Source organism: Ursus maritimus, unplaced genomic scaffold, assembly GCF_017311325.1.
Source record: "Ursus maritimus isolate PB19 unplaced genomic scaffold, ASM1731132v1 scaffold_18, whole genome shotgun sequence".
Classification (NCBI taxonomy): domain Eukaryota; kingdom Metazoa; phylum Chordata; class Mammalia; order Carnivora; family Ursidae; genus Ursus; species Ursus maritimus.
The window spans coordinates 6,103,114-6,118,291 of record NW_024424230.1 but is presented as its reverse complement, the minus strand read 5'-3'; positions in this window follow the sequence as shown (position 1 = coordinate 6,118,291).

The window sequence follows — 15,178 nt, the reverse complement described above, 5'->3', positions numbered from 1 at the left end:
GAAGGCCATAATGTGGACAACCGAGCTGTAAGGATGAGTATCTTCGAGATTTCTCAAATTCATCTAGGATATAAGAGGAGTAGGAATAAACAATACCTGGGCTATTAAAATGATGAACAGATCCCCTGCTCCTCCCATGCCCCTCTGTAGTCTATTCTCAGTACTAAAGAGCGGGGCTCTGCAGACGGGGAAAGGCAGATCTTACTCCTGCTGTAGTCCCCATTTCCACACAGAGAGTGGAGCACTTTGCAGTGCGCTACTAGACCCTGTATAATAATCTGGTTCCCAGGCAGCTCTCTGCATCTCGTTCTCCACCCAGCGCAGTTTTGCACCCTGTGCTGCTCCTGCTGATGTGGACCTCAAGGTGGTTCCAAGGTGACTGGGGAAGAAGTCTTTTCGAGCTTTGCTCCAGTCCTCCCTTCGCAGGAAGCTCCAACCATCCTGAGAGGAGCTCCTCCTCCCTTTTAGTATTTTGTTCAATGTTGCCTTCTCAATGAGCGTCCTGTTTACCTGTTTAACCCTGTCACTGCCATGACCTCTGCAGTCCCAGTTCGTCCGTCCCTTATCTGCTTTTACTTTTCACTCAGCATTCATCGCATTCAGCACAACACATTATTTTTGTATAGATTATTGTTATTGATTATTGATTATCTTTTCTGTGCTGGAATGTAAGAACCTAAGGACAGTAGCCTTTATTTTGTTTATTGATGTATCCCACTAGCATACGGTAGCTCCTCTAAAGAGAGCCCTTTTTTTAGAATGGCTCAGCATAGAGGTATATATAATATCAACGAGCATTTTCTGCATCGTCACAAGTATTATGTAATATATTTACTTAACAAATTCTAGGATTTCAAGCCTTGTGGGTAAAGGCAAAACATCTTTGTTGTTCCATGTTATTAGGTGACTAACAGTGTCTGGCCCATAGGAAATGTGAAACACACATTTAGAGAAGGGAAAAAATTAGTTCTTATTCCCATTGTTTCAGGGGCTAAGTAACAGTTTCTAGAAGGCTAACAGGCTCTCTGGAACCAAACAATAATAAGGAAAAAGATAAAATATATTTTTTGAATATAAAAATGTAATTATAGTCATAAGTCTTTTGTTTTTAAATTAGTTTAAAAAATCCAGCTATTTAAAAATGTGACTGATGATGCATAATTTTACCAATGACAAAGCTTGCCTAGTTGGTTCGTGGCAATAAAATGCTAATTTTGATGCTTTTTCATATTCATAATCAGTGGAGAAGAGCAAGGAAAAGTGCTAATATTGTATATGCATTAGCTTAATATTGCGGGTCACGTGATTTGCATAACGGTCCCTTCGGTCTCCTAATGATAGGCACACTCCCAACTTTTACATTGTTCTCCCTGGAAAATGCCTAACACCCGATCTAATGTCCATGTGCTAATAATTTATTATGAAATACCGAAGAGCAATGACTAACTAATATCATGTTTGGAGCTCAAGGTGCCAACAGCATAAAAGAATGTAAATTAAAACCATTATTTCATCCTCATTCTGTATCAATAGGAGAAAGCCCGAAAAGTAACTTTGCTCTTCAGAACCAAAAGGGGATTGTACTTTTCTGTGTATATTGTATGAAGTTCAGTTGTGCTTTTTAATATCATATCATTTTCTGGAGTAATTATTTATTTATTTATATTTCTGGGTAAGTATCTTAAATTCTGCTAAATTCTTTAAAATTATAGTTGCAGTTTATAGGAACAGCAATGCAGGTCATTTGAAGTTTTAGTTAAAGCTTCAATGTTTTGTTCAAGCTAGTTTGGGTTATTCACGGTTTGAGGAAAAAGTGAACCCATTGGCAAGAATCCTCCTTTAGTTACATCGAAAGACCCAAGGATTGACTAAATATGGAACCATCATGAAGCATAGGACCGACACTTCACTCTCTGGAAGGGAATACATACTATTTTCTGATATATATTTATTTTGATAGTCGTACTGTGAAAGAAAGCATAGTTTATTTGCAGACTATTTTTATTTTGAAATTCTCCATAACTTAGGACTTTGGACTGTACAATAGAAAAATAAAGGCATTATTCTAATTTGAGTATTTTATTATAAGGGAATATTTTAGAGTTAACAATTGAATGTGTTTCCAATAAGAACATAGTTCCCTGGTATTCTGTGTTGGTAATTAATGCAGAATTTTATCCTCTGGAAGATGAAACAAGCAGGTGGGAAGATTGACATAATATTTCAAGGAGTATGATTATTTTCTTTCAAAAATGGAAAGACTGCCCGTCTCTGTGGGGGTGGCCATGGGGTTCCAGGGACAGCAGCGAGAGGAATCTTTGCATCTATTTCCTGCTGCAAACACTTGATTGACTCCCAGAGTTCCACCCATACAGCAGGGTAGAGAGGCTTTAGGCCTGGAAACATTTTGAAGTAAGGTGTCAGCAGTAGTGCTCCGTGGTCTACACCGGCATAGCAGTGCTCCGTGTGGACTGTCCTAGCCATGTGGCTTCTGGCTTGTCAGCCAAGAGAAATAGCTGGAAAGGATAGCCGCGATGCATGTGAAAGACACTTAATTAACTGGAGCCTGAGTGAATTCTTAGACATCAATTGAATTCTGAATTATGTATGTTACAGCTGATAGTTTTGTTTTTATCTTGGGCAACTTTTCTCACATGCCCATAAATACAAAAAACCACAGTTTCTGCTGCAATTCTAGCATTGCATTAATAAATTGATGGCATCAGTTTGAAGGAGGGTATTTTCTTTTACCATGTGTTTGAGAATGGGTCCAACTTATCTCAAGTGCTTTAAATCTTTGTATACAAATCTGAAACCATATGAGAGATGCTTTAAAATAAATTTTATCTACTGATATCTCTGTGTGGCAAGAGAGCAGACCTGTTTTCATTGGTTCATCATGATTAGTGAAGGTTAATTTCCCAAAAGCATTTGACTGAGAATCTAAGTAATATTGACATTACAGAACCTGCCCAAAATCGAAGGGTATTTAAAAATCAATAAAGAGAAATAATTCTTGCTAAGGTTATTTTTATTAAATGTTCAAGCAATGGTAGAAAATAAAATCATGGTCCATGGTACTGTAAACCTACGAAACCCATTTGTTCTTGATATAAAACAACTGACTGAACATTTAGTCCTGTGTTTAATGGACAGAAGATTTGGTGTCATTAGCTGCTCCCCCTTCCATTCTTCCCATTCAATGAAGAGTTAATAATTTGGGGCAATGTCACACTACTCGTGTATCGACGGGTGACTAAACACAAAACAGATTGAAGTAAACACTTCCATTAAGATCAGGAAAAGTTTTGGACAGTCTTAGACCATCTCTCCAATGACCAATTGGCAAACTTGACATGTGAGGTGTCAACTGCTCTCATGGAGCAATTGATAAGGGTCCTACAAGGTCATGGATTTCCACCTCCTGGTGGGACATCTTCATTGCGGAGTATTTGTCCCCCAGCTGCAGGTTTAAAAGGCTATCCTTTTTCTCTCAACACGTGCCATCTCTAGGTAGTATGTTATCTGAAAGAAACAACACCCCTACAGGTCTGTGACAGGGATCTCTTCGTCAAGGCATTTGTAAGTCCTCAGACAACCATATTGGGTAAAAGGCCCTGAAGGCAGGAAATGCAAGATCATATCTAAACATGTGTTGAATCAAGTCCCAGAGTGAGAATTGTCCCTTCTGGGGTGAAAGGGGCCTTGAGTTAACTTGTCACCAGTGACAGTAGCTACCTCAGTCTTTGTCAGTGGGAGCACAAGTTGTTGGGCGGCACACAGGCCCCATCACTGCCAAAAGGTGATTTTGCATCCATGAGGCCTTCATGAAAGTCAGAATGGGCGATGACAGAGCTCTCTGACATCCGCTGGGAAGTTATTTCTGTCCACCTCTCTCATGGTGGATGCTTTCTACTGGGCTTTTATTATGTGATCTAAAGATATTTCACTTTGTGCCCACCACCATATGTCCATCCATATGGCTCTTTCAAGACAAAGGCAGTTTCATTCTCTTTAAACCACAGATGTTGCTGCTTTGGATCTTTGTATGCATGAAAATGAAACTTGATCAGATATCGTACTTATAGAAATGAACTCAAAGAAGGATCATACTACTGAGGCCCTATAAAAAATAACCAATAATATTTTAAAAAGAAAACCGAGGATCTTGGATTAGGCCAATATATTTTTAGGTAAAACACCGAAAGCCTGAATCTTCATGGAAAAAGATATAGTAAATTGGACTTCATCCAAAACTCAAAACTTGTGCTCTTCGAAGAATATTATTAAGAGAATGAAAAAGACCTGCCAGAGATTGAAAGAAATATCTGCAGACCATATAGATGATGAAAGACTTGCATCTATAATATATGCAATTCACTAGGGAAGAAAGTAAATAATCAGCAATGATAAAACAGGCAAGAAATTTGAGCAGATTTGATCACACATGCAAGGATAGTGATAAGCACATGAAAATGTGTCTCAACATCATTAATAACTAAGGCACTGAAAATTAAAACAACAGTGAGGTGCCAATAAATTTGCATTAGAATAGCTAATGTGAAAAAGACCTTACAAATGTTTGTAAGCATATGGAGGACCTGAAATTCACACACTGCTAGTGAATGTAAAATGTAATGACAGCACGGAAGCAGTTTGTCAATTTCTTAAAGAAAAGTTGAACATACACCTACACGATCCAACCTTTCAGCCCTGCACCCAAGAATAATGAAAGCACATGCCACACAAAAAGACATATGCATTAAGGTCAATGTGGCTATATTTAAGATATTAACCAAACCAGAAGTGACCCTGAAAGTAGTCCCCACAAGTCAGGGAATATACAGGCTTTTGGTATACCATATACTTGAGGATAGTACTTAGAACTGAAATGACTGAGATTATTGTCACACACAACATGGATGCATCCTAAAAACTATGCTCCATGAACAAGGAAGGTAAATGGGGGGGGCGCTATGATTCCATTCAAATAAAACTAAGGTGAAAAATAATTTATTGCTAAGGATTTCTTTTTTTGAAAAGGAGAGAGCGCAGAAAGACAAGAGAGCGAGACAGAGGCCAGAGCTGTTATGAATGATGAATATTTCCATTTGCTTGGAGTTATGTGCTCGTGCTTTTGCAGAGTGCACATACGTGTGTGTATGTGTGTCAAAACTTATCAGATTGCACACCTCACATATATAGATTGCAGTATATTAATTATGTCTCTCCAATAATGTTGTTTAAATTAAATCAGAAACCAAAAGCTTAATAAGCTCTGCATGACTTATACCCTGTAGTTTTCAAAAGACTTTATTTTTTTAAAGCAATTTAAGTTTATGTATATATACACATATGTACATGCTATATAGATGTATATGTAAACATATAATCAAAAATGTGTTGTTGTTATTATTTTGAACAGAATTGTAGTGTGTTAGATCAATTTAAAATTAGAAAAAAAATCTTCTTTTGTCTTCATTTATTCCTTCTTCAATGTTCTTCCCTTATGTAGATTCAAGTTTCTCACCTATATTAATTTCCTTCTCTCAAAGAATCTTTTTTAAAATATTTATTGCAAAGCGTCTCTGGCAAAAATTCCAACGATTTTGTTTTGTCTGATAAAGTCTTTATTTCTCCTAAAATTCTGAAGGATAATTTTACAAGGTACAGAATTTAGGCTAATTTTTTTGAACATTTGTGAACATTTGCAAGTAACTCACTCCACTCTCATCTTGATTCTTGGTTTCTGAGAAGAACTTGGATATAATTCTTATTTGTCCTTTATAAATAGGTGTTTTTTCCCTTTTGGTTTCCTTTGGGATTTTTCTTTATCTTCAATTTTCTGTAATTTGAATTTATATACTTGGAAGTATGAGTTTTTCTTTTTCTTTTTCTTCTTCTTCTTCTTCTTCTTCTTCTTCTTCTTCTTCTTCTTCTTTTTTTTTTTTTTTTTTTTTTTTTGCTTTAATCTACTTGGTATTCTCTGAGCTTCCTGGATCTGTGGTTTGGTGTCTGACATTAATTTGGGAAATTCTCAGTCATTATTGCTTCAAATGTTTCTTCTGTTCTTTCCTCTCTTTTCTCTCCTTCTAGTATTCCCCATATGTGCATGTTATGCTGTTCATTGTCCCCACAGTCCGTGGATCTTCTGTTCTGTTTTATTCAGTCTTTGTTCTCTTTGCACTCCAGTTTTGAGGATTCTACTGAGATAACCTCAAGCTCAGAGATTCTTTCCTCAGCCAGGTCCAGTCTACTAATAAGCCCTTCAAAGACACTCTTCATCTCTGTTGCAGTGTTTTGATCTCTAGCACTTCTTTGTGGTTAGTAGAATATCCAGTTCTCCGCTCACGTGCCTTATCTGTTCTTGCATGCTGTCTATTATTTATGTATCCATTGGTGTCATTTGCATATTAATCATAGTTGTCTTAAATTCCCAGCCTGATAATTCCAACATCCTGCCACATCTGGTTTCTCTGCTGGCTCTGTCTCTCTTTAAAATTTTGTTTTTTTTTGCCTTTTGGTATGCATTGAAATTTTTTATTGATAGTTGGATATGATGTATTGGATAAAGGAGGCTGATGTAAATAGGCCTTTGGTGGTGTAGTGGTGAGGGGGTGCGGGGGAGAGAGGAAGTGTTCTATAGTCCTGGGATTAGGTCTTATTCTTTTGAGGTGTGTCTGGACCACGCATGGACATCATAAGTACTTTTTTCGGTCTTCCCCCCTCCTCACGTGGGACAGGATGGCTAGAGTAGGCTACAACTGGGTATTTTCTTCCCCAGGTCCGTTAGGCTCTGATAATACCTAACTTACAGGTTAGGCGGCTGGGTGACAGTTTCCCTGTGTTAAAGGCACTGAAATGCGAACAAAGTGCTCTGTTGTATTTAAAAAAAGGCTTCCTTCCCCCCCTCCCCCACCCCAGACCTCTCTTTGTTAGAAGCCCAAGGGATTTTTCTCTGATATTGCTGGGAATCTGATCAAGGTCCTAGAGGTAAATCTCAAAATATTGTGGTGCCTTCCTATGACTGGTTCCCCTGGAGTTCTAGACTATAGAATGGTCCAAACTAAACCTGTAACTTGATTAGTCAGTGGTTCGCTTTCTCGCCTAGCCCTGGTCCCTGGGGTAGTTACCAGCTGTTGTATCATTCTATGTTTTCCTAAAAATTTTACCAAAAGTTGTGCCTTTAGCATCCTAATTTGAGAGCTATCTTTTGAGAGATCACAGCAACTGATTCATCCAATATATTGTACTTAATTTTCATGGAAACAATGATCTCTTCTTTGCATTCAAAGTTAATAAGGCTATAAATATTTAATTCAACTTAATAATAGCAATAACAAAGTCAGCTGACATTCTCAGGTTTTGGACAGATACAACTGAATCTTAGTAAGCATGTAACTGAACGTGGAATCCAGGAGTATATTGCAGTACCAAGGACTCCCTACCTGCGTAAGAAGTGTTATCCTTGGGCATCAGTAAGCATGTGTTAATTGCAGACTGAAGCTAAAACCAGTAAATTTAGTAGAGCGATACTTGGGAATATTCCATCCATGCTACAGTTCACGGTCTCATTAATTATAAACTTAGTTCTAGCCTCTAAATTTTGACTTTTAAAGCACTACGGTACAACAGTTAATCGTTTTTGCCATTCGCTCTTGAACATGAGAGCTAATTCTCCTGGCGATTGCAGTGTTCAAAGACAGGGTTGCGTCCTCCCTTAACACACGTGCACTTTGGCAGAGTATTATTTAACACCTCAGTCAGTGAAAAGGAAATCTATACTATCACACATGGAATTAGAAGTAGCCCGTCTGACATCTCACCATTTTTTTATCATGGCAAAAATCTCAAATCCTACAGAAGAATCATGTACCTTAGAATAAATTTACGGAAGCCAAACCGCTGCTTGCATTTCTTCATTCCTTCAAAATATACTTTGCACAAATGTGTTAAGGTGATGGCCAATCCTTAAATAATTACACATTTAAAAGGAGGGGGGAAAAAGAAAAAGAAAAAGAAAAAATCAAAAGTCGCCAATGCTATTCAAATAAAAATCATATTTCAGGACTTGTTCACTATTTTAGTGTTTCTATAAAACAGTTGCCAAGGGAACCTCAATGCAAAACAAAACTGCTGTCAAATGTCATCAGTACAGTGAGCCAACATCACCCATGGATTCTTCTCTTGGCTTTATTCATTACTTGTCAAATCTGTAAAAGCTATCCTTTCAGGGTTTCTTTCTGAGTACTGACATAAAAAAAAAGAAAAATCATGAATTTTGCAGAGAGTCGATGAAAAATGCTTTCTCCCCATCCCAAAAAGTGCTGTTCTAAAGCAGGAAAAGATTACCCAGCGCATCTCCTTTCATTCCCCAAGAACCAGGAAATATTAGTAGTTAGCTTTCAAAATGAGAAATAAAAACACATTTTTGAACTAAGTTAAATAACCTCTTTCTAACTACAGTGGAAAGAATTACCTATTGATGTATAGATAGGGAAAGACCCATGATATGAAATATTTTTTGTTCTCGTTTCACTTCACTTTGCTCGGGCCTGAAATGTTTCTGGGAGAAATGCTCAGTCCCCGCAGGAAAGTATTATGAACTGCCCCAGTAAAGTCTCAGAGCTGTAAACATCAACAGTCGGTCCAAAGAAAAGCTTGAGACAAAGAAAAAAAAAAGGAAGAGTCGAGTAAAGTTTGTCACTGTTTACTTTGATCAATTGTTCTATAACTTCAAATTGCACTTCTATAATTGGAGGAAGTATAAAAGGCTGGCGACGGTAGCAGGGCATTGTGAGGGCATGAGGCTTTGAAGGCAGATTCAAAGTGCAGGTATCAGGTCCGTGTTTCCTACCTTACTTAGTCTAAATGTTTCTAAATGTTACTTTGCCTTAGTACACACACTTTTTTTTTTGTCTAAATGTAGAAATAATAGTTTTCCCTGGACAGTAATCTCACTTGAAATGTAGTACAATGACTCTGAGCTAAAACTAGTAAATATTTAATAACTGGTAGGTGCTAGCTAATATTATTAACATCATTGCTAAAATCTTATAATAGATAGAGGATGGGTTATTAAAATATCTTCAATTTTTAAGTTGATACTTTGAAAAATGCTAAAATTGTTTAAGCGATAAAACTACCATTATCAACTTATGTGATTCAGTCTGTTCATAAAAGTCGTGAAGTTATAGTCCAGGCATATAAAACTGAGTGCTTTCTTGTAATGAAACAATGTCTCTAGAAATGTGAATACAATGATACAAGAACCAGTACATTAAAATATTCTTTGGATCATCTGCTTTATTACTTATAATAGCATTTTGATTGCTCCAGTTCTAATTTCATTGATAAATGAAATTTTAATCCTAATGATTTTAATACTAAAAACATCTATGAAGTTATCCTTGCTAAGCACTGACAATGATTTGCACTATCTTTATCACTCACTGATTTCAACTTTGGAAGAAGTGGCTCCATTGTTGCCAGTGGGCCAGTGGGTCCATCTTCCTCTCTGTTCTCATCAGAATTATGGTCTAATCTAACAATCAATAAGTCATTTGGTACTTTCAGTGTGATTTTGGCATTTACTCATATGTTTAAAACATGTAATTGTTGCAATCATAATTGTTCTCAGGTAAGTCATTGTGTTATTCAGTCTAATCCAAAAGCTCTATAAAATGCTGATAGAGTCGTTTCCAATTTTTGTTTTGAAATGCCTTCTTCTTCATGGTATGTTAAATGGGAAAGTTTTTCCTAACAATTTGTTTATTTATCACCAGAGGATTTTTAAAAAACAAATACTCAACACCGCTAATCAATAGGGAAATCAAGTCAAACCACAATGAGAATACTCACTCTCATACCTGTTAGAATTTCTAAAATCAAAGAGAAGGTCAAGCTTCCTTCAAGTGTTGGATGAGATGTGGAGAAAAAGGACCCCTTCTGCACTGTGAGTGAAATTTGGAATTGGTGCAGCCACTTGTGGAAAACAGTACAGAGATTCCCAAAAAATTAAAAATAGAAGTCACCATAGATCAATAATTCCACTATTAGGCATTTCCCAAGTGGAAATGACATAATAGCTCAACAAAAAGATATATGCACTCTCCAATGTTTATTGCAACATTATTTAAATAGCCAAGATGGACATGAAAGGAACCAAGTTGTCCATTAGTAAGACAAATGGATAAGGAAGAAGAGGCATATTTCTACAGAATATCGCACACAAATATAGAAGGAGAGGTGGAATTTAGTTGCAAGACATTTATGTCACATGGAAGACCTAGAGGCTATGACACTATGAAAATAAGTCAGACTGAGAAAGACAAATACATTTGATTCATTTATAACTGGATCACAAAAAATTATAAACAAGTAGAATCAGAACTTACAGTTATGTAAATACAGAGAATAAATAGTTTCCAGAAGGGAGGTGGGTAGGAGGTAAGGCAAAATGGGTGAAAAGGAGAGGGAGATATCGGGACCTCCAGTTATGGTTAGTAAGTCAAGGGGAATAAAAAGCAAAGAATGAATCAATGGTATTGTGATAGCAATGTAGATGGACAAATGGCAGCTACACTTGTGGACACATGTATGTCGTAAACTTGTCAAATCACTAACTGTCAACCTGAAACTAATGTAACATTGGGTGTCTACTCAAATTAAAAAAAATGCTTGCATAGAAGTAATAATAATAATGTAAAAAATAGAAATCACGCTAGGATACTTCAGTTAAATTGAGGTTTTTTAATGCTATGAATTGACATTATAGGCAAAATTAATGAAGATTTCAGACTTCATGTAATTTTACTTCGTAATAATCATTACCACTTGCTAGTCTATAAAAGAGCTGTCAGTTATGTCCAAATAAACTTGTGACTAATGAAACATTTTTAAAAAAGAAGGTAAGGTACTAAATGGGCACCCCAGGAAAAAAAATTCTATTGATTTGTTCTTTCTTTTATAAAAAGCTTTTCCCCCAAATTATGCATTTGTATATGAGAAAAGTAGTGCAAAATGGATGAAAACATAAAATATAATAAAAACAATTGGTCTCATAAATCATGCATAATTTTAGTTCAATTAAATGTAAATGATTTTAGCAAATATAAGGGAGTTTTAAAAATGTTTATTTAAATATCAGTTTACTAAATATTCGTAGTAAAAACAGCTTCAATATTTATGCAGCACGCCCACCATCAAAAGCATAGGTTAAGACACTGTCTTATTATCCAGATTCCATCTGTTTCCCAGGCCTGGAGCGCGAAGGTCACCTCGACAGTAGAGAGTCTAATTATTCAGACCCGTGATTTCGATCACTCTTTTTCTGCCTATTAACTGTAGAGTGTGGGAAAATGACTTTTCTGGGCCTTACCTCTTTTAATGAATTGGTGATAATAAAATCTAAGTCTTAGGTTGGTTCTGAGGATTAAATTAGTTAATATTGTAAAGCTCATAAAACCGCGAGTGACAAATACTAAACATTTATTTTAAAACGTCGTGTGAAGTTTTTAGCTAAACTTAGGACAAGTCTGAGATCACCACTGAAAAGAAATGACTAGACATAAATCAAAGTAAATTGTACATGAAAAAGCATCCAGAATAATGTATCCCACTTTGCATTCTTACCAGCAGCAAACCACAAGCGTTGCCTGCTCCTCAACGTTCTGTTGGAATTTTACTTTCTGATATCATATAAAGAAAATCTTATAAATTACAGTTATTGATTTGATGAAAATGTTCAACAATTTTTACATATGCTTATTAGAATCTGCATTCCTTTCTTGTCATTCTTATAGCTTTTCTCTTGAAGCCCACGAAGTTTTGTGGGTGCCTGGGAAGCACCTTTATCTTCCTATCTATCCATTTCAAAGCTCACGGCGCCTTCCCTGCTACTGTGTTGGAACTCCTTCTTCCCCAAATTTTTTAACTCTCTTTCAAAACGTCTGATGTGTGTTGGCCAAAGAAGCGCTAGATTATAGAGTTGATGGTATTGCTTCGGCCATCCTGCCTTTGTCATTGTCAATCATGGTTATTAAATATACTCAACCAAAACTTATGTACGTATCCATGCGCTTCCATTTCTGGTGAATGTTGGTTTGACTCCTCTTTGCTTTAAGATTTTCTTAAAGATTTATTTATTTATTTATTTATTTATTTATTTATTTGACAGAGAGAGAGAGCACAAACAGGGGCAGGGGAGCAGCAGGGAGACGGAGAAGCAGGCTCCCCGCTGAGCGGAGCCTGATGTTAGGACTCGATCCAGGACCCTGGGATCATGACCTGAGCCAAAGGCAGACGTTTAACCGACTGAGCCACTGAGAAGCCCCTGTTTTAAAAAATTTGTAGGATTTGTCTTGTTGAATATTTTGAAAGGAGTAATTTATTCTTATATATTTTAACGAGGGACAAGCCAATTGTACAGTCACTTTACATATAATAAGCCATGGAGAACTAGATTAAAATAATAAAATAACAAAGCCAAATAGAATTATTCTGTAATGATGCTTTATTATTAGAAAATGTATGGATATAACTATATAAATATGTTAACTATTTAAAATATATTCAGAAACATGAGCTATGGACTCTGAGAAACAAATCTAGAGGGCAGGGGGTGGGGGGAATGGGATAGACCGGTGATGGGTAGTAAGGAGGGCACATATTGCATGGTGCACTGGGTGTTATACACAACCAATGAATCATCGAGCCTTACATCGAAAACCGGGATGTACTGTAGCGGTGACTAACATAATATAATAAAAATCATTATTAATAAAAAAAATAAAAATAATAAAAAATAAAAATATATATTCATATACTATTTTGAAATGTGTCTTCATATTGATAGATAGTAAAATGTAAGTAAACTACTGAGATCATCCAGGCAAAGTATGGTACAGGTCTCAACTACAGCAGCTTTATCAATAGCATAGCGGGCACTTGCAGAACCCTGACTGGGGAAGGGGAAGAGAGGACAAGACCTTCATGCTCGCATTCTAGAATGGCTGTACATTTCTAACATTAAACAACTTCCAATGATTCTTAAATCAGGCAAGGATCTGAGACAGAAGAAAAGGTGGACAGTCCTGTGCTCACATGCGAGGGACTGAAGGCACTTCTTTGACTCCAACTGAAGAGCAATTTCAGCCAAACAAAGGGGTAACTCCTGGTCTTCAGGACAAGCAGTGAGTGCTAGATTCCATACCCCCTCGACAGCTGCCCAGCTCGTTATGTGGCCCATGGGTCAGTGTAATCAATAACACTCACCATCTGTCCTTCTATTTTAACTAAATTTTTCTTGTTAACTAGGTGCCAAGATCATTAGTTTTAGTACTGCCGAAGAACACGCTTATCCAGAAGGTATTTATTGATCATCGGCTAACCATCAGTCACTGCTGCAGGTCTGGGGAAACAGCAGCTAACAAAATAAACAAAAAATCCCTGCCCTTAGATGGTTATGGTTGGCAGGAAACACGTAGTACTACAAAAGGTAAATACATGGAATGCATTGTACTGTTGATGTGACACGGATATGTTCCAAGGGGAAAAGGAGGATAAGGGAGGAATGTTCAGGAGAATGGGAGGATAAGGTCTTGTGATGACCATGGTAATTTAAATATGCAAATAAGGGAAGACCTAGAGGGCGGGACATTGGAGCACATGCTCTAAGCCCTTGGGGTGGAGCTGTGTGAAGCTGGGGAGGGTAAGGCGGGTCTTCTGGGCTGATAGAGAAGCAAAACGCTGAACGCCCTGCGATGTGAGGGTGCCTGGGAGTTCAAGAAAGGTGAGGAGGCCAGGCGTGGCCTGAGCACCATGACAGCCGAGGTGTCAGTGAGCGAAGAGCTCAGAGCGGTATTGGAAGTGGACAACTATGTGCGTCCAGCCTGTTGGGAAAACTTGAAAAACTTTAAAGACAGTCGTCCAAAATATGGGAGCTCAGAGGCAAAATTCCTTGCACTCTGCTCTACCTATATTATTAATATCAGAGGCCAAATTAAACAATGTTGATGGGTGGGGCCTGAAGACCTCGGAGTATAAACTTCACTGTAAAACCTGTGGTAAATGGGGGCAGTCTAACCCATCAGCTCGATGAAGAAGAGAAATGTAATTTACATCACAAACACACGTATATGTATTTACATTTATTTTATTTATACAATTAATACAAAATATATACTGATACACTATATATCTATATGTAGTTTCTAGTGTGTATATATATGTATAGAAAAGACTATGAAATACTATGTTTATAAATACAGTTGACCCTTCAACAACACATATTTGAACTGCACAGATCCACTTCTATGAGGATTTTCTGATAAATGCAGTACAATACAATAAACGTATTTTCTCGGGGCGCCTGGGTGGCTCAGTCATTAAGCGTCTGCCTTCGGCTTAGGTCATGATCCCAGGGTCCTGGGATCAAGCCCTGCATGGGACTCCCTGCTCAGCGGGAAGCCTGCTTCTCCCTCTCCCAATCCCCTGGCTTGTGTTCCCTCTCTCGCTGTCTCTCTCTCTCTGCCAAATAAATAAATAAAATATTAAAAATAAATAAATAAATGTATTTTCTCTTCCATATGATTTTCTTAATAATATTTTCTTTTCTTTAGCTTATGTTATTGTATGAAAATAGTGCATAATGCATATAACATACAAAATATGTGGTAAATCAACTGTTTATGTTATTGGTAAGGCTTCTGGTCAATAGTAGACTATTAGCAGTTGAGTTTTGGGAGGAGTTAAAATTTTGTTATACATGGATTTTTGACTGTGCTGGGGGGCGTGGCACTCCTGACATGTTGTTCAAGGTCAATGTTATACATAATTTATATATGTTTGTATATATAATATATTTATTTTTCATAGGCCTTTGTGCTCCTTTCCCCCAACTTCCATCTGCACCTGAGATCTGAGGAGCCTGTTTCTTCCATTAACCACATTTTCCACCATTCTCTTCTTTGGCCCAATTCGTAGAGTTAGGCATGTCTCAGACATCAATCTAGTTGCCATTTATACAGGGCTTCTTGTCTATTCAGTGTCATTCATTCAGTCATTTTGGTGTGGTAGACAGTATTCTGAAGACATATTCTTATCCTTATATGATTGCAACATCCAATGAGGGAAGTATTATCTTAAATTTACAGATGAGGGACCTGATTTTCTTAGA